Consider the following 24,295-nt stretch of genomic DNA (forward strand, 5'->3'; position numbering starts at 1 on the left):
AGGCATGGTGTCTCTCCTCTCCTCCCCTCTCTCCCAGAATGGCAGATCTCTTTCCTCCTTCTCTCCCAGCCCCAAGCCTGGGAATCTGAAAGTCTAAAATCCACATTCCTCCAAACAAAACCGTGGCCAGGCCTATCACAACAATACCCCAGTCCTTGATACCAAGTTCTATCTTAGTTTGCAAATGCCTCTGTCTGCCTTGCCCAGCTATTGGCTGCAGGCCTCTTTACCAATCAGAATTAAGTAGGGGCAGGATCCCTCAATGTCTTACAAGTGGACTCTCTCCTGCAAACAATTTTGGGGACTCAAATTAACTTTAGAACACAAGCAGCACTAGGCCAAGCCCACCACAGAGTGGCATTATTTGGAGGTGTGGCCTTGTTGGAGTAGGTGTGGCCTTGTTAGAAGAAGTGTGTCACAGTAGGGGTGTGCTTTGAGGGTTCCTATAATTATGTTCTTTCCAGTGTGGAATGAGAGCTTCCTCCTTGCTGCCTTCAGATCAAGATGTAGAACTCTTGGTTCCTCTAACACCATGTCTACCTGCGTGATGCCATGCTTCCCACCATGATAATAATGGACTGAACCTCTCAAACTGTAAGTCAGCCCCAACTAAAGTTTGCCTTTATAAGAGTTGCCTTGGTCATAGTGTCTCCTCATAGCAATAAAACCCAAACTAAGATAGAACTTGATACCAAGGACTGGGGTATTGCTGTGATGGACCTGATCATGGTTTTGTTTTTGTTGTTGTTTTGTTTTGTTTTTTGTTGTTGTTGTTTTGCTTTGTTTTGTTTGAGAAATGTGGATTTTAGACTTTCAATTTAGAAAGCAGCACATGTTTTCAGTGGTGCTTAATGGACCAAACTAGTAGGAACATGGAAGACATTGATGCTGAGGGTGGTTCAAACTCTGGGGGCCTGGCTCAAGAAGTTTCAGAGTAGAATTTTAGTGTGTTGCCTGGAGATCATTCTTGTGACATTTTGGTGAAGAATATGGTTACGTTTTGCCCTCATTTGAAGAGTCTGTCTGAGGCTAAGGTGAAGAGATTTAGAATAAATGCATTGACAAAGGAAATCTCAAAAAAGTTTAGTATAGACTTAGTTCTGTCATTCACTCTTATGAAGAATGTTTAGATCAGGCATAGGAAGCTTACAAAGGAAAAGTACAAAATGTTTGTTCAAGTATTGAAAGGGCACCAAGAGGTGGAATGGAGCTAAATCCTGTGCTCAGGTGGTGGGAATAGGGGGGAATCCAACCCAGCTAAGCTTCCATCTTATGAAAAAGATGTTGAAAAGGGGACATTGCCACTTATTTTAAATTTACTATGTGTTTTTGGCCGTATGAGAGATAGTTATATCATGTTAGGGTTATGACCTAGTTATTGTTTTCACTTCAACATAAAGAAAAGGTTAAACCCAGGCATGGTGGTACACATCTTTAATTCCAGCACTCAGCAGACAGAGGCTGCATTCTCATTTCAGGTCATCATCAGAAAATCCAAGTTTGCTACACAGTGAGGATCAGGAGATCTCGCCCTGGTTGCAGAACCAATCCTAGTTGCAGAATACAGGGTTGTATCCCCACTTCATTTCTCCAGACCATACTAGGAGATTACTAGGAATCCTTGGAAGGGAAAGAAGAAACATTTTGTTGGAATAAAAACAGGGTTGAATGAGTTCCAGAAAGCAGGCTTCACAAACTCGGACAACAATCTGCAGAAGAAGACAACTTTAAGACACCAGCTCGAAGCAACATGCAGAGAAGTAAGATGAGAGAGGAGCTGCCTCAGGAAAGAAGTCAGCTGGTTCACAGCCAAAGAATCTCGATCCAGCCCTGCCCGGAAGGTGGGGAGGTCGCTCTACTGAGAAACACGCTTCTGGTTCTGTGTGGAAGACAAGGAAGAACAAGCAGAAGGCTCCTGGCAACGGGGACGGTGGCAGTACCAGTGAAGTTCCTCAGACACGCCAGAAGAAAAGGGCATGGGCTGACCCTGCTGTGGAGAGCGAGGAGGCATTCAAGAGTAGGATGGAGGTGAAGGCGACGATCCCTAAAGAATTAAAACTGTGGCTGGTGGAGGACTGGGACTTGGTTACGAGGCAGAAGCAGTTGATCCAGCTCCCTGCTAAAAAGAATGTAGATGCCATTCTTGAGGAGTATGCCAATTGCAAGAAGTCGCAGGGAAATGTTGATAATAAGGAGCATGCAGTTAGTGAAGTTGTGGGAGGGGTAAAGAGTATTTCAATGTGATGCTGGGCACTCAGTTGTTCTGCAAGGTTGAAAGGCCTCAGTATGCTGAGATTTTGCTGGCTCACCCTGATGCGCCAATGTCGCAGATCTATGGGGCGCCACACCTACTGAGATTACTCGTGAGAATTGGGGCAATGTATACTCCCCTTGATGAGAAAAGCCTGGCATTATGGCTGGGCTATCTGCATGATTTCCTTAAGTATCTGGCAAAGAATTCTGCCTCTATGTTTATTGCCAATGATTACAAAGTGGCTTCTGCTGACTATCATTGCAAGCTCTGTGACCACTACTGACCACTCACTATTGTTCGGTATCTGTAAAGACTTTTGTTTAGTCCTTTCATGGTATAATTGATGTTCTTTAAAACTGTCAATGTAAAACAGGGCTTATGTTTCAGTTTGTTTTCCTGTTCTGTTGCAGACAGAAAATAAAAGGAGTGCCCAGCTCCTTTCCTCATTTCAAAGTTGCTACCAGTGTATGTAGTAATTAGACAAAGAAGAAATTCAGTAGACCATTTTATTGCCTAGTTGACAACATTGTTTGAATGCTGGTGGTTCTATCCCTTTGACACTACACAGTTTTCTAATATGTGTTAATGCTATGTGATGAGACACCCTGGTTCCTTCCTGGCTTTTGTATTTGAGTCTAATGCATGTTCTAACAGAATAGAGGCAATGCATTATTGTGTAGCCACGGTTTTCTGAAAAGTTGATAATTTAGGAATTGTAGTTCAGATCTTAAATAAAACTTGTTTCTAAATTTCAAAGCCAAAAAAAAAATCAACAAATGGGACCTCATAAAATTGCAAAGCTTCTGCAAGGCAAAGGACACTGTCAATAGGACAAACAGCAACCAACAGATTGGGAATAGATCTTTAACAGTCCTACATCCGATAGAGGGCTAATATTCACTACATACAAAGAACTCAAGAAGTTAGACTCCAGAGAACCAAATTAAAAAATGGGGAACAGAACTAAAGAGGGAATTCTCAACTGAGGAAACTCAAATGGCCGAGAAGCACCTAAAGAATTTATGGAGAAAAGCACCGGGGCAGCTGGGGCGCAGGGTCTGCTGACACTCGCCAGCTACCCACAACACCCGCCACAGGATCTTAAGACTTCTGGTGAGTGGAGCACAGATTCTGCTCCAATCCAATTGCACCGGACCTGAGACTGCATTAGTTAGGGAAGCAGAAACCGGCCTGAGTAGGACCACAGGCCTCATCCGGCTGGATCAGCGCAGGGGTAGCGGGAGCGCAGGGTTGCCTGACACCCGCCAGCTACCCACGACCCCCGCCGCAGGATTTTGGGACTGCTGGTGAGTTGAACACAGCTTCTGCTCCAATCCAATTGCACGGGACCTGAGACTGCATTAGTTAGGGAAGCAGAAACCGGCCTGAGTAGGGCCACAGGCCTCATCTGGCCGGATCAGTGCCGGGGTAGCGGGAGCACAGGGTTGCCTGACACCCGCCAGCTACCCACGACCCCCGCCGCAGGATTTTGGGACTGCTGGTGAGTGGAACACAGCTTCTGTTCCAGTCCAATCACGCGGGACCTGAGACTGCTCTGGTTGGGGAGAGAGAAATCCGGCCTACATAGGGCCACAACCCTCTTCCGGTCAGAAAAGCACCGGGGCAGCTGGGGCGCAGGGTCGGCTGACACTCACCAGCTACCCACAACACCCACCACAGGATCTTAAGAATTCTGGAGAGTGGAACACAGCTTCTGCTCCAATCCAATTGCACGCGGGACCAGAGACTGCATTAGTTAGGGAAGCAGAAAAATGGCCTGTGTAGGACCACAGGCCTCTTCCGGCTGGACCAGCACCGGGGTACCATCAGCTACCCACGACCCCTGCCGCAGGATTTAGAGACTGCTGGTGAGTGGAACACAGCTTCTGCTCCAATCTTTAAACAGTGACAACGATAACAACTAACCCCAGAGATTACCAGATGGCGAAAGGTAAACGTAATAATCTTACTAACAGAAACCAAGACCACTCACCATCATCAGAACCCAGCACCCCCACTTCGCCCAGTCCAGGGCACCCCAACACACCGGAAAAGCTAGACACGGATTTAAAAGCATATCTCCTGATGATGATAGAGAACTTCAAGAAGGACTTTAATAACACACTTAAAGAAATGCAGGAGAACACTGCTAAACAGGCAGAAGACAATAAAGAGAAAGCACAAAAATCCCTTAAAGAATTGCAGGAGAACACTGCTAAAGAGTTACAAATCCTTAAAGAAAAACACGATAACATAATCAAACAGGTAGAAGTCCTTACAGAAAAACAGGAAAACACATCCAAACAGATGATGGAAATGAACAAAACCATACTAGACCTAAAAAGGGAAGTAGACACAATAAAGAAAACCCAAAATGAGGCAACACTGGAGATAGAAACCCTAGGAAAGAAATCTGGAACCATAGATACGAGCATCAGCAACAGAATACAAGAGATGGAAGAGAGAATCTCAGGTGCAGAAGATTCCATAGAGAACATCGGCACAACAATCAAGGAAAATGTAAAATGCAAAAAGATCCTAACTCAAAACATCCAAGAAATACAGGACGCAATGAGAAGACCAAACCTACGGATAATAGGAGTGGATGAGAATGAAGATTTTCAACTCAAAGGACCAGCAAACATCTTCAACAAAATTATAGAAGAAAACTTCCCAAATCTAAAGAAAGAGATGCCCATGAACATACAAGAAGCCTACAGAACTCCAAATAGACTGGACCAGAAAAGAAATACCTCCCGACACATAATAATCAGAGCAACAAATGCTCTAAATAAAGATAGAATACTAAAAGCAGTAAGAGAAAAAGGCCAAGTAACATATAAAGGCAAGCCTATCAGAATTACACCAGATTTTTCACCAGAGACTATGAAAGCCAGAAGATCCTGGACGGATGTTATACAGACACTAAAAGAACACAAATTCCAGCCCAGGCTACTATACCCAGCCAAACTCTCAATTAACATAGATGGAGAAACCAAAGTATTCTACGACAAAACCAAATTCACACATTATCTCTCCATGAATCCAGCCCTTCAAAGGATAATAACAGAAAAAAACCAATACAAGGACAGGAACCACGCCCTAGAAACAACAAGAAGGTAATCCCTCAACAAACCTAAAAGAAGACAGCCACAAGAACAAAATGCCAACTTTAACAACAAAAATAACAGGAAACAACAATTACTTTTCCTTAATATCTCTTAATATCAATGGACTCAACTCCCCGATAAAAAGACATAGACTAACAAACTGGCTACACAAACAAGACCCAACGTTTTGCTGCTTACAGGAAACTCATCTCAGAGAAAAGGATAGACACTACCTCAGAATGAAAGGGTGGAAAACAATTTTCCAAGCAAATGGCATGAAGAAACAAGCTGGAGTAGCCATTCTAATATCTGATAAGATTGACTTCCAACCCAAAGTCATTAAAAAAGACAGGGAGGGACACTTCATACTCATCAAAGGTAAAATCCTCCAAGAGGAACTATCAATCCTGAATATCTATGCTCCAAATACAAAGGCAGCCACATTCATTAAAGAAACTTTAGTAAAGCTCAAAGCACACATTGCACCTCATACAATAATAGTGGGAGACTTCAACACACCACTTTCACCAATGGACAGATCATGGAAACAGAAACTAAACAGGGACACAGTGAAACTAAGAGAAATTATGAATCAAATGGATCTGGCAGATATCTACAGAACATTCTATCCTAAAACAAAAGGATATACCTTCTTCTCAGCACCTCATGGTACCTTCTCCAAAATTGACCACATAATTGGTCACAAAGCAGGCCTCAACAGATATAAAAATATTGAAATTGTCCCATGCATCCTATCAGATCACCATGGACTAAGGCTGATCTTCAATAACAAAATAAATAATAGAAAGCCAACCTTCACGTGGAAACTGAACAACACTCTTCTCAATGATACCTTGGTCAAGGAAGGAATAAAGAAAGAAATTAAGGACTTTTTAGAGTTCAATGAAAATGAAGCCACAACATACCCAAACTTATGGGACGCAATGAAAGCATTTCTAAGAGGAAAACTCATAGCTATGAGTGCCTCCAAAAGGAAACTAGAGAGAGCACACATTAGCAGCTTGACAACACACCTAAAAGCACTAGAACAAAAGGAAGCAAATTCACCCAAGAGGAGTAGACGACAGGAAATAATCAAACTCAGGGGTGAAATCAACCAAGTGGAAACAAGAAAAACTATTCAAAGAATCAACCAATCAAGGAGCTGGTTCTTTGAGAAAATCAACAAGATAGATAAACCCTTAGCCAGACTCACTAGAGGGCACAGGGAAAGCATCCTAATTAACAAAATCAGAAATGAAAAAGGAGACATAACAACAGATCCTGAAGACATCCAAAACACCATCAGATCCTTCTACCAAAGGCTATACTCAACAAAACTGGAGAACCTGGATGAAATGGAGAAGTTCCTAGACAGATACCAGGTACCAAAGTTGAATCAAGATCAGGTTAATGATCTAAACAGCCCTATATCCCCCAAAGAAATAGAAGCAGTCATTAATAGTCTCCCAACTAAAAAAAGCCCAGGACCAGATGGGTTTAGTGCAGAGTTCTATCAGACCTTCAAAGAAGATCTAATCCCAGTTCTTCACAAACTATTCCACAAAATAGAAACAGAAGGTACTCTACCCAACTCATTCTATGAAGCCACAATTACTCTGATACCTAAACCACAAAAAGACCCAACAAAGATAGAAAACTTCAGACCAATATCCCTTATGAATATTGATGCAAAAATCCTCAATAAAGTTCTTGCTAACCGAATCCAAGAACACATCAAAACAATCATCCATCCTGACCAAGTAGGTTTCATCCCAGGGATGCAGGGATGGTTCAATATACGGAAATCCATCAACGTAATCCAGTATATAAACAAACTCAAAGACAAAAACCACATGGTCATCTCCTTAGATGCGGAAAAAGCATTTGACAAGATCCAACACCCATTCATGATAAAAGTCTTGGAAAGATCAGGAATTCAAGGCCCATACCTAAACATGATAAAAGCAATCTACAGCAAACCAGTAGCCAACATCAAAGTAAATGGCAAGAAGCTTGAAGCAATCCCTCTAAAATCAGGGACTAGACAAGGCTGTCCACTTTCTCCATACCTATTCAACATTGTACTTGAAGTCCTAGCCAGAGCAATTCGACAACAAAAGGAGATCAAAGGGATACAAATTGGAAAAGATGAAGTCAAAATATCACTTTTTGCAGATGATATGATAGTATATATAAGTGACCCTAAAAATTCCACCAGAGAACTCCTAAGCCTGATAAACAGCTTCGGTGAAGTAGCTGGATATAAAATTAACTCAAACAAATCAATGGCCTTTCTCTACAGAAAGAATAAACAGGCTGAGAAAGAAATTAGGGAAACAACACCCTTCTCAATAGTCACAAATATTATAAAATATCTTGGCGTGACTCTAACTAAGGAAGTGAAAGATCTGTATAATAAAAACTTCAAGTCTCTGAAGAAAGAAATTATAGAAGATCTCAGAAGATGGAAAGATCTCCCATGCTCATGGATTGGCAGGATCAACATTGTAAAAATGGCTATCTTGCCAAAAGCAATCTACAGATTCAATGCAATCCCCATCAAAATTCCAAATCAATTCTTCAATGAATTAGAAAGTGCAATCTGCAAATTCATCTGGAATAACAAAAAACCTAGGATAGCAAAAACTCTTCTCAAGGATAAAAGAACCTCTGGTGGAATCACCATGCCGGACCTAAAGCTCTACTACAGAGCAATTGTGATAAAAACTGCATGGTACTGGTATAGTGACAGACAAATAGACCAATGGAATAGAATTGAAGACCCAGAAATGAACCCACACACCTATGGTCACTTGATCTTCGACAAGGGAGCTAAAAACATCCAGTGGAAGAAAGACAGCATTTTCAACAAATGGTGCTGGCACAACTGGTTGTTAACATGTAGAAGAATGCGAATCGATCCATTCCTATCTCCTTGTACTAAGGTCAAGTCTAAGTGGATCAAGGAACTTCACATAAAACCAGAGACACTGAAACTTATAGAGGAGAAAGTGGGGAAAAGCCTTGAAGATATGGGCACAGGGGAAAAATTCCTGAATAGAACAGTAATGGCTTGTGCTGTAAGATCGAGAATTGACAAGTGGGACCTCATGAAACTACAAAGCTTCTGCAAGGCTAAAGACACCATCAATAAGACAAAAAAACCACCAACAGATTGGGAAAGGATCTTCACCTATCCTAAATCAGATAAGGGACTAATATCCAATATATATAAAGAACTCAAGAAGGTGGACTCCAGAAAGTCAAATAACCCCATTAAAAAATGGGGCTCAGAACTGAACAAAGAATTCTCACCTGAGGAATACCGAATGGCAGAGAAACACCTGAAAAAATGTTCAACATCCTTAATCATCAGGGAAATGCAAATCAAAACAACCCTGAGATTCCACCTCACACCAGTCAGAATGGCTAAGATCAAAAATTCAGGTGACAGCAGATGCTGGCGAGGATGTGGAGAAAGAGGAACACTCCTCCATTGTTGGTGGGATTGCAAGCTTGTACAACCACTCTGGAAATCAGTTTGGCGGTTCCTCAGAAAATTGGACATAGTACTACCGGAGGATCCAGCAATACCTCTCCTGGGCATATATCCAGAAGATGTCCCAACCGGTAAAAAGGACACATGCTCCACTATGTTCATAGCAGCCCTATTTATAATAGCCAGAAGCTGGAAAGAACCCAGATGTCCCTCAACAGAGGAATGGATACAGAAATTATGGTACATTTACACAATGGAGTTCTACTCAGCTATTAAAAAGAATGAATTTATGAAATGCCTAGCCAAATGGATGGACCTGGAGGGCATCATCTTGAGTGAAGTAACACAATCACAAAAGAACTCACACAATATTTATTCATTGATAAGTGGATATTAGCCCAAAACTTAGGATACCCAAGATATAAGATACAATTTGATAAACGCATGAAAGTCAAGAAGAATGAAGACCAAAGTGTGGACACTGTGCACCTTCTTAGAATTGGGAACAAAACACCCAGGGAAGGAGTTACAGAGACAAAGTTCGTAGCTGGGATGAAAGGATGGACCATTTAGAGACTGCTGTATCCAGGGATCCATCCCATAATCAGCTTCTAAACGCTGACACCATTGCATACACTAGCAAGATTTTGCTGAAAGGACCCAAATATAGCTGTCTCTTGTGAGACGATGCCGGGGCCTAGCAAACACAGGAGTGGATGTTCACAGTCAGCTATTGGATGTATCACAGGGCTCCCAATGGAGAAGCTAGAGAAAGTACCCAAGGAGCTAAAGGGATCTGCAACCCTATTGTTGGAACAACATGATGTACTAACCAGAACCCTGGAGCTCTTGTCTCTAGCTGCATATGTATCGAAAGATGGCCTAGTCGGCCATCACTGGAAAGAGAGGCCCATTGGACTTGCAAACTTTATATGCCCCAATATAGGGGAATGCCAGGGCCAAAAGAATGGGAATGGGTGGGTAGGGAAGTGGGGGGCGCTATGGGGGACTTTTGGGATAGTATTGGAAATGTAATTGAGGAAAATATGTAATAAAAAAAAAAGAATTTATGAAATTCCTAGGCAAATGGATGGACCTGGAGGTCATCATCCTGAGTGAGGTAACACAATCACAAAGGAACTCACACGATATGTACTCACTGATAAGTGGATATTAGCCCAGAAACTTAGGATACCCAAGATATAAGATACAATTTGCTAAACACATGAAACTCAAGAAGAACGGAGACCAAAGTGTGGACACTGTGCCCCTTCTTAGAATTGGCAACAAAACACCCATGGAAGGAGTTACAGAGACAAAGTTTGGAGCTATGACAAAAGGATGGACCATCTAGAGATTGCCAAATCCAGTGATCCATCCCATAATCATCTTCCAAACACTGACACCATTGCATACACTAGCAAGATTTTGCTGAAAGGACCCAGATATAGCTGTCTCTTGTGACTATGCCAGGGCCTAGCAAACACAGAAGTGGATGCTCACAGTCAGCTATTGGATGGATCACAGGGCCCCCAATGGAGGAGCTAGAGAAAGTACCCAAGGAGCTAAAGGGATCTGCAACCCTATAGTTGGAACAACATTATGAATTAACCAGTACCCCAGAGCTCTTGACTCTAGCTGCATATGTATCAAAAGATGGCCTAGTCGGCCATCAGTGGAAAGAGAGGCCCATTGGACTTGCAAACTTTATATGCCCCAGTACAGGGGAATGCCAAGGCCAAAAAGTGGGAGTGGGTGGGTAGGGGAGTGGAGGGGAGGGTATGGGGGACTTTTGGGATAGCATTGGAAATGTAAATGAGGAAAATACCTAATAAAAATATTTTAAAAAAAGAAATGTTTAACATCTTTAGTCATCAGAGAAATACAATTCAAAACAACCCTGAGATTCCACCTCACACCAGTCAGAATGGCTAAGATCAAAAACTCAGGTGACAGCAGATGCTGGTGAGGATGTGGAAAAAGAGAAACACTCCTCCGTTGCTGGTGAGACTGCAAGTTGGTTCAACCACTCTAGAAATCAGACTGGAGGTTCCTCAGAAAATACTATTGGACATGGTACTGCCTGAGGACCCAGCAATACCACTCCTGTGCATATACCCAGAAGATGCTCCAACATGTAATAAGGACACATGCTCCACTATGTTCATGGTAGCCATATTTATAATAGCCAGAAGCTGGAAACATTCCAGATGTCCCTCATCAGAGAAATGGATACAGAAATTGTGGTACATTTATACAATGGAATACTACTCAGCTATTAAAAACAATGACATCATGAAATTCACAGGCAAGTGGATGGATCTAGAAAATATCATCCTGAGTGAGGAACTCATTCACAAAACAACACACACATGGTATTAGGCAAAGAGCATGGAATACCCATGGTACAACTTACAGACCACATGAAGCTCAAGAGGAAGGAAGACCAAAGACTGGATACTTCAGTTCTTCTTAGAAGGGGGAACAAAATAATCAAGGGAAATAGAGGGTGGAAGGGACTTGGGGGGAAGAAAAGAGGGGGAAGAGAAAAGAGGGGGAAGAATCAGGTATGAGAGGAGATAGAGATGTACAGAGGGCCAGGAAATTGAACAGAGGTATGTAACAATGGGGGATGGAGAACTGGGGGTAGCAACCAGAAAGTCCCAGATGTCAGGAAAGCAAGAACCTCCAAGAACCCAAAGGGGATGACACTGGCTGAAATACTCCACAAAGGGGAAGGAGACCCCGTCAAGACCATATCTAGAGTTTAGGCATGGCCTCCCGGTTGAGGGATGGGGCCACCCACCCATCTCCAAAATTTTAACCCAGAATTGCTCCTGTCTAAAGGAAATAAAGGGACAAAGAGTGGAACAGAGACGGAAGGAAAGGGCATTCAGAGACTGCCCCACCTGGGGATTCATCCCACATGCAAATACCAAACCCAGACACTATTGCAGATGCCAAGAAGTGCTTGCTGACTGGAGCCTGATACAGCTGTCTCCTGAGAGGCTCTGCCAGGTCCTGACCAATACAGATGTGGTTGCTCACAGCCAACCATTGTACTGAGCACAGGGACCCCAATGGAGGAGTTAGGGGAAGGACTAAAGGGCCTGAAGGGGCCTTATCTGGCATCAATGGGAGGGAAGGCCCTTAGTCCTGTGAAGACTTGATGCCCCAGTATAGAAGAATGCTAGGGTGGTGAGGGTAGGTGGGTGGGGAGCACCCTAGTAGATGCAGGGTAATGAGGTATGGGATAGGAGAGTTGTAGAGGGGAAACCAGGAAAGGGGATTACATCTGAAATGAAAATAAATAAAAGAAAAAAAAGAGAAAGAGAAAAATAGATGATTAAAGACAGTCCATAGTTTTTGTAGAATAGTGTATCTTATCTTTCACTGTACTATAGAATCATGTAGAACATTAACAAAGCCCTCAGTGCTCAAAATGTGCATTAGAGACGTTAACTCAGTATCTTTCAGGGAGGGAGCCAGTTCTTTTAATTTTTTTATTATTAAATAAATATATTTTTCTTCAAAGAGAAAAGAAAACAGAAAGCTGGTGATGATGTAATAGAACCAAGCAAGCAGCAAAACTTGGCAGCTTTGACCATGCAGCTCTGACTTTGGAGTTAAGAATAGAAGGGGTTACTGGGACAATTGGTACTGGTTAGTTGGAACTAAGAAAATGGCAGTGATTAAGAAGAGACCAGTACCACTATGGTGCAATCTTCTATGAAGTATTTTCTGAGAGCACAAAGAAGCTGTGTTCCAGAGATAGACCTTGTGCTAGCAGCCAGACTTGGTAATGTGTAAGTATCATCCAGGTAGAACTGGTTTTGAAAGCATGAAGTGGACATGGACAACAGCTGAGGCTTAGCACTGTGAGAGGACAGCAAAGGCTACTGGTGAAGGTACAGACTCTGTTGCAGTTGATGGCCCAGGAATGAAGGGGTAGTGCAAAGAAGGTGAGGCTTCGCACCATTAAGTTATGAGAAACTAGTGAAACCTAATTGCAGTGGAAGACTCCAGCAAATTGGAGGTGCCAGTACTATGGAATGACCACCAAGAATAGCAGCAGCAGTGGAGCGGAGTCAGCCAGAGCTAAAGTGCTACAGAGGGCAGAGCTGGAGAAGTGATGCAAACCCTTTGGAGGAGTCCAGAAGATCATATGTGGAGCCAAGACATTGGAACAAGAAACTGTGAAGTTGAAGCTGCCTTGGATTCCCAAAGAAGTAAGAGATGCCAGAGATGTGGGATACTTGCTGAGGAAAGCTGCTAACAGGGAGTTGAAAAAGCCCAAGTGAAAGAGCTGTGTTGCAGTCAACAAAGATGAAAGGAAGTTGGACATCAGACCTGTAGATGCAGTTTGGAGTTTGCTCAGCTGGTTTTTGGTCTTGCTTTGATCCAGGATTTTCTCACTACAACATTTTGGAATGGTAATGTATATCCTGTGATATTGGAAGTATGCTATCTGCCTTTTGATTTAGATTTTATAGGGTATTACAGTTAAGAGATTGCATGAATCTCAGAAGAGACTTTGAACTTAGGACTTTTAAATACTGTTGAGATTGATAGAATATGGGGACTTTTGAAGTTGCATTATGTTATGGCTACAAGCCTACAGAGTTCAGGAGGTGGAATGTGGTGGTTTACATAGGTTTGGCCCCCATAGATTCTTGTGTTTGAATGCTTGGCCACAGGAAGTGGCACTGTTAGGAAGTGTGGCCTTATTGGAGTAGGTGTGGCTTTGGTAGGGAAGTGTGTCACCGTGGGTGTAGGCTTTAAGGTCTGCTTTGCTTAGGCTCCTCCCAGGGTAGAATGAGAGCCTTCTGGCTGCTGTCAGATCAAGATGTAGAACTCTTGGCTTCTCTAGCACCAGGTCTGCCTGCATGATGCCATACTTCCCACCATGATAATGGACTAAACCTCTGAAACTGTAAGCTATCTCCAACTAAATGTTTGCCTTTATAAGAGGTCTTGGTCATGGTATTTCTTCACAGCAATAAAACCCAAACTAAGACAATGGCATTCCTGTCAAATTGTCACATTAACATATTGATATTTCTGAGAAATCTGGTGATAAAAAGAGAATTTAACTCTGTGAGACCACTGCTCTCCCTGAAGTAGCCTAGAGTCATGGGAGAGGAGGAGCCTCAACTGAAGAACTTCCTAGCTTAAACTGGCCTTTGGGCATTTCTGGCAGATTGGTATTGATTAGTAATCCATGCAGGAAGGGCCATATCACTGTGGGTGCCACTATCCCCAGGAAAATAGTCTAGAGCTATCTAAAAAAGCTAGCCGTTAGCAATCAGGCACCTCCATAGCCAGCCCAAGGGCCCTCAGCAACAGTAGGACACATCATTACTAGCTGCTGAGAGGCTACATCCCGTATCCTCCTGTGCATGTGTAACATGAGGCCAGCCAGGCCAGCCAGGGCTGCAGAGAAACCCTGTCTCAAAAAACCAAAAAACCAAAAAAACCAAACAAACAGACAAAGGCTCTGTCTGTTCCTCCTTCCCACCCCCTTTCTCCTCTACCTCCACCAGAGGTAGCCTCTGTATCCCCACCCCCATCTCTGAAAACACCTCCCACATGAGACCTGTTGCATGGTGTGCCTTTATGGATCCTACCACATGCACCCACTACTAGCTACATGTGAACCCGTTGATGGTGAGCCAGAGAGTACACCAGCAAGCAGCAATTATGGGGTTTGCTTGGTGTTTCTTCTTAAACGTGCTGTGCCTTCCCAAACTTTATCCATGATGGATTATGACCTGGGAATATAAGCTTAACCCCGTGTTGCTTTTGATTAGAATAATTTATCACCGCAACAGAAAAGTAACTAAAATATTTTTCCCCAAAACTTTAATTTTATGTAGCAACTATTAAGAACTCGGGGAACTGGTGATGCCCTATGACACAGTTTGCAATGCTATTCCTAACTCTCTTGGCTCTACCATTGGCTTCTACTCAAGGCTGCTAACATTTGTATCCAAACTGAAGCTGTGAATCAAATAATAATAACTTTAAATTGTGTGGAGCACTTAGTTATGAAATGCCATTACATGGGTTTTCTCTGCCTATCTTCATCACAGGGCTCAAAGGTAGATGTTTGTTCCAATTTATAGATGTGGCTGCTGAGGTGCAGAGTTCAACTGGTTGTTATGACAACACAGAGGAGAGAGATTTGAATACCACTCTTCTGCTTCCTAATGGAAAGCCTGTATTGAGCATGCTCTCAGTATAGTTCTTTGTGCTTGAGGACATGAATACGTGACTTGGAGGAGGAAGATAGAAGGACTTGGGATAAGATAAAGAAGCTGCCTGTTCTTTTCACATCTGAATCGAAGTCCAGAAAACTTCACTTTCTTTAGACTTAAAATGGGAAGCTAGGACACTCTCAAAGATCAGAGCTCAGGTAACAGAGACTAATTTCAGTATCTGCAGTTGATCCTAGAAAAAAAAAAAAAAGCTTATTTTGCTTACTAACTTGGATTCCATAATGATTCTATCTTTACCTTGACATAAATCATCAGCAACAACAACAACCCTCCCAAACAAAAACAATCCATCTTTGTCATTGGGATGAAGAAAGGCAGAGCTCCAGGCCTGTGGCTGCTAATTCCATCACAGACAGAAACAGGGTAATGATTTCCAAATAGCTAAGATCAAAAGCATTAAACAGAGGTGTTCTTGCATACAAATTAAACATCTCACCAAAATAAAAGGCAGCTTGATTTTTAACGTGGGGGGAGAAAGAGAGAGAGACAGAGAGAGAGAGAGAGAGAGAGAGAAAGAGAGAGAGAGAGAGAGAGACAGAGACAGAGAGACAGAGAAACAGAGACAGAGATAAGAGAGGCAGACAGAGATAGAGAGACAGAGACAGAGAAACAGAGACAGAGACAGAGAAACAGAGACAGAGAAACAGAGACAGAGATAAGAGGGGCAGACAGAGATAGAGAGACAGAGAGGAAGCATGATTGATTTTGACCATAAGACCTTGGTAACTCCCATAAAAAGGAAAAAAATTATGAATAACATTGAGGAGAGATTTAGGTCATAGTATAACCAGAAGGGATGATACTTATTCCTGCATCAAGTAAGAGGATCTTAGTTTTTTTCATAGAGATACATTTTTTTTTAAATAGTAGTATTTCATAGGAGGCATTTTCAGGCTTTGTTCTATCCCATATTTCTCCAAAGGACCTTAGTGCTTCCTGCATCTTCAAAAATACCACAAATACAAGAAGCACAAATAAAGCTTAGCATAGATACACATGGTAATATATACAAGTGTAATGACGACAGATCAACAAAGCATGTGGTTGAACTTGAAAGTACTGTTTAAATCAGAGCTCCTTTGTTAGATACACTCTAGTGTGCTTGGGGTGGTCTATTACCGTCCAATACAAGGAGGGGGCATGGACAATAGCTCACACCTCATTGACATGAACAGGGTCAGATGTTCCAAACAGAAGACTCATAGTGGCTGGGATCCCCAGAGCTTCACTCATACTCCCTTCTCTTAAACTTTTATTAAGCTGAGAGTAAAGTAGTTCAATTTTAGTAATAAATTACAACAGAAACCGAGGGCTGGCTCCCCAGGCCTCTTTTGTCTTTCCATCTTTAATCAATTATCCTCAAAATTCTCAGCAGGATGTTTAATTTCTAGCAATAGTATCTACATAGAAACTATTTCAAAAGGAAGGTTGAAGGGTCAAAGGCTTTATTATATTTAGTCTCAAAGTGATTTTTCTTATAAATGTGTAATATACAATGAATGAATTAGCACAAATAATGTATCCATAATTTGTGTATGTGTACACGGTTAAAACAATCCCATGTATACCAATGTATACCTGTTTTAATGTAAGAAATAAGCTTTAACTAGTAGTATTGGCCCTTCCTCTATTAAACCCCCCTTCCTCCTTACCGGAGGAACGCTATTGGTTGTGCTTTAATCATTTTCTTCCTTTCCTGGACATTACTATATATATGGCTCTTTAGGCAATATTTTAGCTTTACATGTTTTAACTTTTATTTAATAAAGGAGTTATTGTGTGTTTTGTTTGACAACTGAGTTTCTCATCCAGGGGTGAGTGTTGAGAATGGGCCTTCCCATCCTGATGTAGGAGTGAGTGATTTGGCCTTCAGCATTAAGTGGGAGGGAGGATTACTCCATTTGCTTTCTCCAGGCTTTTTATTTAGCAGGTGTCTACCAGTAAAGCGTGTTCACGTGCTCATTTGCTGAAGATTCTTTTTTTTTTTTTTTTGGTTTTTCGAGACAGGGTTTCTCTGTATAGCCCTGGCTGTCCTGGAACTCACTCTGTAGACCAGGCTGGCCTCGAACTCAGAAATCCACCTGCCTCTACCTCCCGAGTGCTGGGATTAAAGGTGTGCGCCACCACCGCCCGGCGAAGATTCTTTTAAAAATTACAAATGAACAGTGAACTGGCAAATATTGGCAAATACTTTCCCTTTTCGACCTAATCTCAAGGCTTTTCTAATTCTAAACGTTGCATGCTGTTTTGACAGGTTCGACAACGTATCCCTTAATTGGCTGTAGGGAGCATAGCTGACTGATGAACCCCACTGCGACGCTACTGGATCCAAGTGTTTGGTTCACACTAAGTCAACCTCTCCATGGGCTATTCCTAGTCTGTGACTAAACAGGGTGAGATTACACTTGCAGGGCTATTTCCACAGTGAAGGACAAGTCAAGAACTCAGTGTTGACATGCTTAGTGTGCCATTCATATTGTCAAGTGTGGAGTGAAGTTTGCTTGTAAATGGAACCACTGGGCTTTCACTGGAGATCTCAGTCTCCTAAAAATTTGATGTTTTTTAAAACATGATTTACCGATTATGGAAAATAAACGAGAAAGACCCTAGCAATGGAATAATTGGTCATCAAAAAAGAAATATTCTCATTTGAAGTGAAGTTAACATAGGGAGGGTATTATCTTCCATTTTACAGCTTATGAAACAGTTAAAAAATACAATACTTGACTTATTTCAAAATGTGCTGGTGGGGTTTCCAAGTCTCCAAAAGGGAGATACAAAGTGAATGGGCTTTTAAAACATTTATTTGTCTGTCATCTACCTGTCTGTGTGTCTGTCTGTCTATCTGTCTTCTGTCTGTCTATTGTACCTAATGTGTGTCTGTATAAGTGTATATGCATGGGAATGTGTGTCTTCATGCTTTTCTGGAGGTCAGAGAATAAGGGAGTTCTCACTTTCTATGATGTAGCTTCTAGGGGTTGATCTTAGGTCATCAGGCTTGGCAGTAAGTACCTTAACCCACTGGTTCATCAGCTGGGCTTTGCTTGAAATGAGATACAGACTCTTGTAAATGACTGCAGTAAGGAAGAAATGGATGGAAACAGCAGAGCAAGTGGGGAAGGAGCGACCGATGAGCTGGAGAGTTTATACAGCCACATTCCATGATGGAAGACAAAAATCTGCTCCAAGTATTACTGGATCTTATTTTGAGATTTCAATTCTTCCCCTTCTCCTCCTCCTTCTCCCTCCTTCCCCCTCTCTTCCCCTTACTGCCAACCTCTGTCTGTCTGTCTTTCTGTCTTCCTTTTTCGAGTGGGTTCAGTCAATGAGAAGCATCAGCCGGATTTTAGAAGGTCACGTTGATGGAGAGAGTGAGTTCGGGTACCTATCTTTCTGTCTCCCCATACCTGACCCTCTGACTATGTTGGGTTGGCTGCCTTACATGACAGTCTCTGGATTCTAGTAGTAGCTTCCTCTGCTTCATTCAGGCCTGCTGGATAGTCCCTTTCTTCACTCTTATTCATATTAAGATACCACACTATCAGTTCTTATTTACTGTAAAGATTGTGCACAGTTTAGTTATTGGTCCCTTTCTTCAATTACACAGAGCCATCTGTGCAGCTGATGCCCTGCCTGATTCAGGATTGTTTCAGTTTTTTACTCTCTTCGGGTGCTTTCACCATCTCTGTGTGTTTCCTTAGGTCTGCTCACACTGCACTAGTAGTCCTGTTAAAATCCCTTCACCCTTTTCTTCTGGAGTAAGGTGTGGATTCTGGGTCCTCCAGGACCCTGACTGACATACTAAGTTAGGATGTGATAGGATATGGCCTGCTCAGCTACAGAGTGGTTAAAAGAGCTGAAGTTAGATGTTCCACTGTGTGAAAGCAACACAATAGAAAACTAGAGATGAAGAAGTTGTTGACATCACAGTTCCAAAAGACAGTTTAAAGAAAACTTATATCCATAATAAATAGGCTCCTAGCTCAATTCCAGAACAGACTGTTAAATGATATATTATGATTGCTTAGTTCTGGAGAAGTGGTCTTCACAAAGATGCCAGGAGAGATTTCATTCAGAGAAAGCAGTAAATTTTTTCACATTGTTTAAAGTGATAAATATTTGTTGAACCATGATCTCTATGGAATGTGAGAATACTCTGACAGAAATATTGTGATGTTCTAGTAGAGAAATGAATGGCAGCTGAAATTTATGTAGGTTTTTTGAATGAAGATTTGTGTTCTTATGTGGGGGGGATATTGCAAATTAATAGTGAATGTCAACTTGGAACCAAGTCTCTTGGGCATTCTCAATGGCTTTGGTTTTAGTCACGTTTAAAAATGTCTCCAAGATACTGGGATACATGGGAATCATATTTAACATCTACAAATTTGATAAATTGTTGAAGAAAAGATAACGTTCTGAGTTATAAAATCATGATTTCAAATTACCTCAGTCACTTGGAATTTTTGACTTAAAAAGGAGCCATGAAATGCAGTGGATAAAGGCGTAATGGTTGGAAGGGAGGGAACAAAGTGACATTATTCATAGATAGCATGATTACATATGGAGAAAGTCCAGAAGAATCTACAAACTATATTGCTATGTGAAATTGTCAGGCTCTTTAGATAATTGGCATATGTGCAAAATTAGTCATATTTCCATACTAGCAACAAATAGAAAATTAAATAAGAGATTCTTTGTAATGACATAAAAACCATTCCATATCTAGGAATAAATGTAATAAAATGCACGGATGCATTTTGTTCTAACCAGTATAAAACATTATTGGGAGAATGTAAGCCGCTTGTAGCTGCCTGAGGCCACACTAACTGGGTTCCTGAGTGGGAGGCAGGAGCTGTATGGGAGAGAACGACTAGAGAAATAATGGAGGCCAAGACACTTTTCTGTTCAAGGCCCTCCGAAGTTTACTGTGAGTCTGTGCTTATAAAGAGGGTAGGCTCATCCCCCACCAGCCCATTCTTGGTGCCTGGAGCCAGCCTGTACGCGATCTACAGGGTGTGTCTCCGGAACATCTCAAGGACCTTTTAGCAGGAAGCAGAGTCTTGGAGAAGAGCAAATAGAGCCATCAGGGTCAGAAGGCTCTACCCTAGGTAATCTCCTTCTTAGTGGCAGCAAGGTCAAAGTCTGGACCAGCCTGCTTCAAGGCTGAGGGAGGCTACAGGAGAATTAAACCACACCTAAGCAAGTAGAAGAAGGGACCAGGATGATGGATCGGAAGATTTAGGATTATAAAGATGTCAGTGATACAGAAATTTATGTAGGAGTTCAACACAATACTGGTCAAGATACCTGGGATTATTTTATGGAAAGGGCCAACATAATTCTACAATACTTGTGGAAACACAAATAAGCCAAAGTTATAAAGGAGAGTCAAATTAACCAAAGGAACAGAGCCCACAGGTGCTTTTACCTGCTAAATGGTAAAGAAACCACTCAATCCAATGTAGATAGAAAAGACTTCTCAGGGGCTGGAGAAATGGCTCAGCCGTTAAGAGCACTGATTGCTCTTCCAGAGGACCTGAGTTCAAATCCCAGCAACCACATGGTGGCTCACAACCATCTGTAATAGGATCAGATGCCCTCTTCTGGTGTGTCTGAAGACAGAAACAGTATACTCACATAAAATAAATAAATTAATTTAAAAAGAAAAAAAGATTTCTAAGTAAATGGTGTAGGGTCTACAGGATATCCATACAGAAAAACGAAAACAAACAACAAAATAAAAACATATCTTGGCTCTTGGCTCACAGTCCCAAATCTAACCCTAGATGAATCACCAATCTCAATTCGAAAAGTAAAACAGAAAGATTATGGGAATAGCAAACCTTGTGATTGAATCTAAGGGCTGTTCCACTAGACAATTCACATCTGATACAATACACTGATCAAAAGCTCATGACAGGCTAGGTGTGGTGCATGCCTTTAGTCCCAGCACGGGGGGGGGGGGGGGGGGGCAAAGACAGGGGAAGCTCTGTGAACTAAAGGTTAGCTTGGTCTACATAATGAGTTCCAGGACAACCAGGACTTCACAGAGAGACCCTGTCTCAAAACAGAAACAAATAAACCTTCTGGTCTGGGAAATGATAGGCCTTAATGGGGAGCTTTCTACCATTGTTTTGTTTAATGGACATATATTTATATTTATGTCCATGGGTTAGTGCTGCTCTCAGCTGTGGCCAGAGAAGCTTCCCACTGTAGAAGTCAATGCAGAGACACATAAGTGGTCAAAGCACTGAGAATGAATGACTGCTGTGTGCCCAGGCCTAGGTGGGGCAACTACATCATACCATACTCCAAGGCTCAGGAAAGATGGTGGAAGAATGCCTGGAGAGAGAGTAAGAGCCAGAAGACGGGAGGGCTGCTGTGAAATGCCAACTTCTGGTCATGACATGGCTGTCGCACTAATGAAGTCAGTGCCTAAGATTCCCCCAATAAGCCAATACTCCAGCAGGCAGCACTAATTAGGCCAAGAGAGTTATAAAGGAAACCGAGAAGGCATGGGAATGCAAGTGGGATATGCTGCCAAGTGTGTGGGGAGCATGGGAGAGAATTGCTGGGGTGTATATGATCAATGTACATGCATATGAAACTGTCAAAGATTAAATAAAAGATTAAAACAGAAAACAAAGACTTTAAGAGAAAACGTAGTCAGAGAATCTCATGATTTGGAGTAGACAAACATATGCTGGAAGAGTCATAACATGAAAAAAATTAGTTAGTTGGACTATGTTAAAATTAATAAATTCTTTTATATCTTTCAGAGACTAAGGCAGCAATCTGAGTATGAAGTATCACTTTGGAATGAGAATGGCCTCGCAGTAGCTATCACAACAATGCGAGTGAATCCCAGAGCTACAACTGGGCAAAGAGAGCACACACTGTGACTCCATTTATATAAAATCATAGGAATTAGGTGGTGCTGCTGGAAGACAGACCTGCCAGTTACTTTTCTCACTGCTGGGGCTAAAGCAACTTAAAGAAGGTTTAGTTTGGCTGCTGGTTTGAGGAGGGTACAGTTTATCATGGTGGGGAAAGCAGGAGAGCTGAGAGGAGAGGAAGCACTGAGGAAGCAGACAGACAGACAGACGCATTCGGTGCTCAGCATGCATTTACCTTCACATTCCATTCAGGACCCAGGGACATGGTGTGGTGTCCCTAGAAATACTCTCATAGATGCATGCAGAAGTGTATTTTCACAGTGATTCTAAATCCTGCCAAGTTGGAAAATCAAGATTAACTACCACACCAGAGTAATTTTTATCCTTGGGCAAACTATGGCTAATTGGGGGATTGGGATGATGAAGTTTTTGAGGCTTTGGGTCAGACTCTTCTTTTGGTTGGTTACCAATGTGCATTTAGTGTGTGAAAAATCTGTTGAGTTATGAACTGGACTTTGCAGTGTCCTGCAGGTACGTTAACTCATCCATGAAACCTTTGACAATAAGAACACATATGTAGTTTTGAGCTGAAGTGCAAATGAGTGAATTGCACAGATAGCAGCTGGGGCGTCTATGTCACATGTTGCTAAGCATAAGGCATCTTAGAAAGCACTTCTAAAAAAAGTGGCAGTTAGGGAGAAGAAAAGACGAAAGAAGAAAGCATTACAGTGTTTTAGTCTATCGTCCACCTTAACAGAACATCTGAAATGGAATACTTTTTTTAAAAACTGGTTTATTTAGCTCTCAGTTTTTGAGGGTCAAATGCCAAAATTGGGGGGGGGTGCTTTTCTATTGACTTGTGGTGAGAGCCCCTATATCACACCACAGCAGAAGCGCACGGAACACAGAGATCCTGTTGCAGGACACCAGGGTGTTACTTAGGTGTCAGGCTGCTCTTTTGCAACAACTCACAGGAACTACCCAGAATCCTGCCGGAATTCTGTAATCTCTTCTGATGTCAGTGTCCCCCCACTGACCCAATTACTGCAGCCCTACCCACGGAAGTGCCTTCTAAGAAGCTTCTCACACACGGACATTTGGGGGACCCACTCAATTCATATTCATGCCACACTATTTAGTTTTGTCCTATTAGCATCAGGGCACATTTGGAGATTTGTGTTCAGTTTCTAGACATCATGTTGTAAGAGTGGCCATTGACAAGTTGGCATATGCCCAGTCAGGGCAACCCCAGAGCCACATGCACGAGGTCATCATAAGTCCAGAGTCTTTCTCGTTTAGAATAACCAACGATGGCTTCTCACTCAGCTCATGGTCTGATAAGTGACAGGTAGAGACCTAAGTGGTCCCTCATAGATTGGAACATCTTCCCTTATTTAGCTTCTAACCCCTGCCAGGTTCTTCTTAGAGCTCACCCACTGAATATTCTATACTAACAGACCAGTGAAAGGGAGCAAAGAGGACATGATGGGACACTATTGTGGGACACATAGAGCTGCATACACCCTTTACCCCCGCCCGACTCTTTGTTGTCCAGAAGATCTCATGTAACCCTAACCTAGCACTCCTGTGTAAAGTCTACAGCTTTCCTGTATGCCCAAGTAGAGGGACGAGAAAGCAGCTACGTGGCTCAGCCTCAAATAATGATAGGTTTAAAGTCATATGGGAAATAACAGAAGGAGCGAGACACAGTCAATCAGGAAAAGTCATAGCTCACCTCGGACATTCGAAAGGGGGCGCATGATTGCTTCCTTAAACATGTGAGCGCCACTGTGTGGAAGAAGGCTTCGACTTACTCTGGGTAGCTTTATGGCAGAGCTAAGAGAACAACTGATATCATTTTGAGACAAATTTCAGTCTGCTTAGTGTAAGAAAGTAGTTTGCTGTCTGTAGAGCTGTTCATCTCACAGAATTTGTGAGCACTGGTGAAGGAGGAAGCGCTAACTATGTGCTAATTCTCAAACTCCTAATCTAATGTGGGGTAGTATTTTTAATATTCATGCTTTGCTGTAGAGGAAACTGAGACTTAGAGAGGCCATGCGACTTGCCCCACGGCACACAGATGTTAAAAGGCAGAGAGAGGATGTGAATTCTGCGTCTTCTGACAGCGCACACAAAGCCTACACAAAGCCTCCACCCTTAAACCGGCTGCCATGTTGCTTTCTGGGGCTTCTGCGTTGGGCAGTGTGGAAGAAGGGTCAGTGTGGATATGGAATTGGACTGAGATACAAGCT

At 42.3% G+C, this 24,295-nt stretch overlaps 1 pseudogene; it reads left to right on the forward strand.

The window, feature by feature from the left end:
* Nucleotides 1–1,668: 1,668 nt before the first annotated feature.
* Nucleotides 1,669–2,537, forward strand: LOC110295327 (mortality factor 4-like protein 2; annotated as a pseudogene).
* Nucleotides 2,538–24,295: the final 21,758 nt, after the last annotated feature.

This window comes from Mus caroli, unplaced genomic scaffold (assembly GCF_978045245.1).
Source record: "Mus caroli unplaced genomic scaffold, Mus_caroli_1 scaffold_1, whole genome shotgun sequence".
Classification (NCBI taxonomy): Eukaryota; Metazoa; Chordata; class Mammalia; order Rodentia; family Muridae; genus Mus; species Mus caroli.